The sequence below is a fragment of the Diospyros lotus genome, chromosome 1 (genome assembly GCF_014633365.1).
Source record: "Diospyros lotus cultivar Yz01 chromosome 1, ASM1463336v1, whole genome shotgun sequence".
In the NCBI taxonomy this organism is placed as follows: domain Eukaryota; kingdom Viridiplantae; phylum Streptophyta; class Magnoliopsida; order Ericales; family Ebenaceae; genus Diospyros; species Diospyros lotus.
In genome coordinates this window covers 45,097,401-45,101,511 of record NC_068338.1, presented here as the reverse complement: position 1 = coordinate 45,101,511, position 4,111 = coordinate 45,097,401, and positions in this window count along the sequence as shown.

Here is a 4,111-nt window from a genome sequence, read left to right as displayed (position 1 = left end):
TTACAGCGAAACTAAATCCTTGCGGCCAAATCTAATGGTGAAGGCAAAACTTTGCGGCGAGACCTAGCAACGAAGGCAAAACCTTGTGGCGAGACTTAGCAGCGAAGACAAAATCTTGCGGTGAGACCTTGTGGCGAAGGCAAAACCTTACAGTGAATATTTGTGGCGAAGCTTGGTGGCGAAACTTTGTGGCAAAAGGTCTAGTGGCGAAGTTTTGTGGCGAAAGAAATTGTGGCAAAATTCTTGCAGCGAACTCCCTTGAGGCAACTTTTCTTACGGCAACCTAACTTCACCAAACACCAAACTCGAGTAGACCCCACATCACAAATTTTAATTGTTATATTTTTTGCGACAACACTTATAATATATATTACACATATATTTAATTTCTTATTTCTAATAATATATATTATTATATATATTATATTATATATAAAAAAAACAATACACACCAGCCCATCCCCTCACATGACTTTCTCATTTCATTTTCAATTGAAATTGTCAATTCTTTTAATATTAAATTATTTTTATTAATTTCTAAATCTTCTCAAGATACGCTTTCTTTTTATATAATTAATATATTATATATAAAAATAATACACGCAGAAAAATAATTTGAAAGAGAGAGTGAGGGCACCATCTTTCCAATTTGTCTCCCTCATTCTCTCTAATCTAATCCTCACTAGTCTTATTTTAGTTAATTATTACACTCATTAACTTCTTTCATGCCCACTTAATTTTCAACCAACTAATACTATTACCCACTTAACTTTTTTATTACTTAGTTTATTTTTAAAATATCAGGATATTACATGTTGTTTTTCAATTTCAAAATAAAGAAAACTTAGTCGAAGCAACATATATATTTAGTGTTAAAATCAAAAGAGATTATTCAATGAAATTGTTAACTCATTCTTAAGGACTATATATTCAAAAAAAAATTGAACGATTTTATATATAATACTACAAGTCTAGATATTCCAATTGCTAAATATAAATGCTTAACTAGAAGAATATGTCTTAAAATTCCACACAAAAAAAGGCACAAATGGCTAAAGTTTCTTATATCATGGGTAGTCTTATGTATGCAATGACGTGCACAAGACAAAATATATACTATGTAGTTGGCAAATAAATAGATATTAGTCAAATCCAAACTAGTCTCATTAAAAAAGTTGTGAAAAGTATAGTGAGGTACTCGAGGGGTATAATGGATTATTCACTCTGTTATTAAGAAAAAAATACATGTCTTGAGATATATATTGATATTGATCTATCTTAGGTTAAAATTTTGTTTAACAAATATTTGAAAAGTAGAGTTATGAACTCAAGTTAAATACTGAGTGTATATGAACTATTACCTGTATGATATTTATATAATAAAAGACATATGTATGTGTGCAAAGTTTGACCAAAATAAGATAACAAAAGATATGGATCCCTTACTTTAGTTGCGTGAGACCCTTAAGGTCACAAAAATCTCATAAAAATACTCTTTAACATTTAGTTATTTCTTGAAGTTATAATTCGATGATGTTATCTTGGAATGTTGTTTGGATGAAACATATTTGGAAAAATAGTTGAATTATGATGAAAAGATTTTAGGAGAAAAGGAAGATCTTTTTTGAGTGTCACATTTGGTTGTATTTATAGATCGAACAAATTATAATCATTTGTTAGATTATAATTGTGAATGCAAAGTATATTGAACAAATAATTAATTGAATTGAGATCTAAATGTGCTTAAAAGTGACTTAAGAGATCTATGGTATAGCATACCGACTCTACTTAAATAATGAAGCTATTATATATATCTAACAATTATATAGTAATGAGCTTTAAAAGAAAATAAGTATGTTGTTGCACAATTTATCCGCCTGTATAAAATTTATAAAAAAATAAAAGTACATGAATATGTTGATTCTATTATATTCAAGTGGAAGATGTAATATATCCGAGTTATAGTCCACCTATAAATGCCTTAGATCTAGATCCAAATCCGCAACTGTTATATGTAGTTGTATCAGGGAACAACTGCAACTTTGCACTTGAACTCACTTCCTCCAACTGTGGAGCAAGTGGGCAGATGAATCAAATATGTATATTTGTGAGCATGTCAATATATATAACAAATACATGCAATTGAGAAGGCTGTAAAGAGAATTGTGCTATGTGATTCCTTGTGTAGATGGAAAAGAAACACTCTCAAAAAGCAATTTATGTGAAGTTAGACATTTAGGTTGTGAGTTAAAAATGATTTCCATCATTTGTGATTTCATTTTCGAACAAGTGATTCAATCTAAAGATTTTAAAACAAAAAAATAGAAAACCTAATTTGCTATTTTTCTATTTTAAGTCAAATTAAATTGTTTTTATGAATTTGGTTATTTAGATAGTATAAACATTATATTAATTAATTAAAAAATAAATACCAAACGTTAGTTTAAATTTATAAGAAATAATATATCAAGAAAATAGCTAAATATGTTCTCTTTAAACAATTTATTTTGTACAACATATATTTTTTAGTTAAATAATAATAACATATATAATAACAATTCTACCATTATCACATGTCATCAATATTAGATTGTAATATATTATATGCTAATTTTAGATCAATTTGTACTACATACAAGAGTATTTATTTTTTAAATGAATGGAAATGGAATTCTAACTCAAAAAAAAAAAAAAAAAGGAAGCAATCATCATTTATTCTCTTAACATTTACTTTAGGAAAAACTTTCCAGTTAGTCTTTATATTATAAATTTGTCCAATTTAGTACTTCACATTTAATATATATATATTAATAATAAATATTATATAATATACTTTATTAAATGTTACGTATACATCTAATGTTAAATATCACTTCGTATTTAATATTATATAATAACCTTTATTTAATGAGAGAAAAATAACTCTTAAATTAAAAATATATTTTTGCAGAAATATATAAATATATATTTAGTTTATATATTTGTTTAAATCTTTATATTTATATATTTTTAAAACGAATAACATAATTTTTGTAGTTAAAATATATTTATGCTCCTAGAAAATACATATAAATACTTCTGTAATTAATACAGATATTTGAGAGACAGAGAATAATATCTTCTATTTCAAATAAACAAAAAATCTGAATATATAACACCAATACCAAGGAGGGAGAACCACACAAGTTTTAGCTCATCATCTCTATGTATTACCACATTTTCTGACAGCATTTGGAAGAATCTAAACATCAGCAAGTGTATGCTTAAATGTCAAACAATTACACAATTTTTCCTGTACACAAATGTGCAGTTGTCACACAATGTATAGTGGTAATTCTGGTGGCAATCTATGCCAGTTCTATTGCAATGCATCTCTTATGTTTCGAACATTAATCTTGCAAGGATTCAATGTTGCCTAAGGCACTTCTCCTTTATCCAACTGGGTGAAGGGCCATGATCAATTGATACTTCGTTGGCCTATGATTAGTCTCGCAACAAAGAGACTAAAAGGGCATGGGCTAAGGATGTGTGGGCATCAAGTATCACCCCTAAACATTCCTTTATCGTGTGACTTGCTGCTAAATGTAAACTTTTGACCAAAGACAAGCTTGTGTTTCTGGACATTGATCATGCATGTGTCCTTTGTAATGCTGTGGGAGAAACTAACGAACATCTATTTTTTAATTGCTAGTTCTCTTCTTCGATTTAGGATCAAATTATTAAGTCGTGGTTTGGCATCCGAAGAGCAGTGTCCACTGTTCATAGCGTTCTTAAGTGGCTCAAGAAAGAAGCTCGGAAGACTTCATGGCGCAACAAAGCGAAAAAAATTAGCTTTTACATGCACTGTTTATTTCATTTGAAATGCTAGGAATAGTCTCATTTTTTTGGTTAAACATCCTCTTGTTGATGATATCATTAAAAAGATCAAAATACATGTATACAAAATTCTTTTTTCTTTGTATCCCCATGTTTTGATTATTTCTAATTTACTAGAAGCGGGTATTTAATTTGCCCTTTTTGTTTGCTTGGGAATGCTCAGTATATTTGTATAGTTCATTTTTGATCAATACATTCATTTACTAATAATAAAAAAAAAAAAGCAATGAGCAAA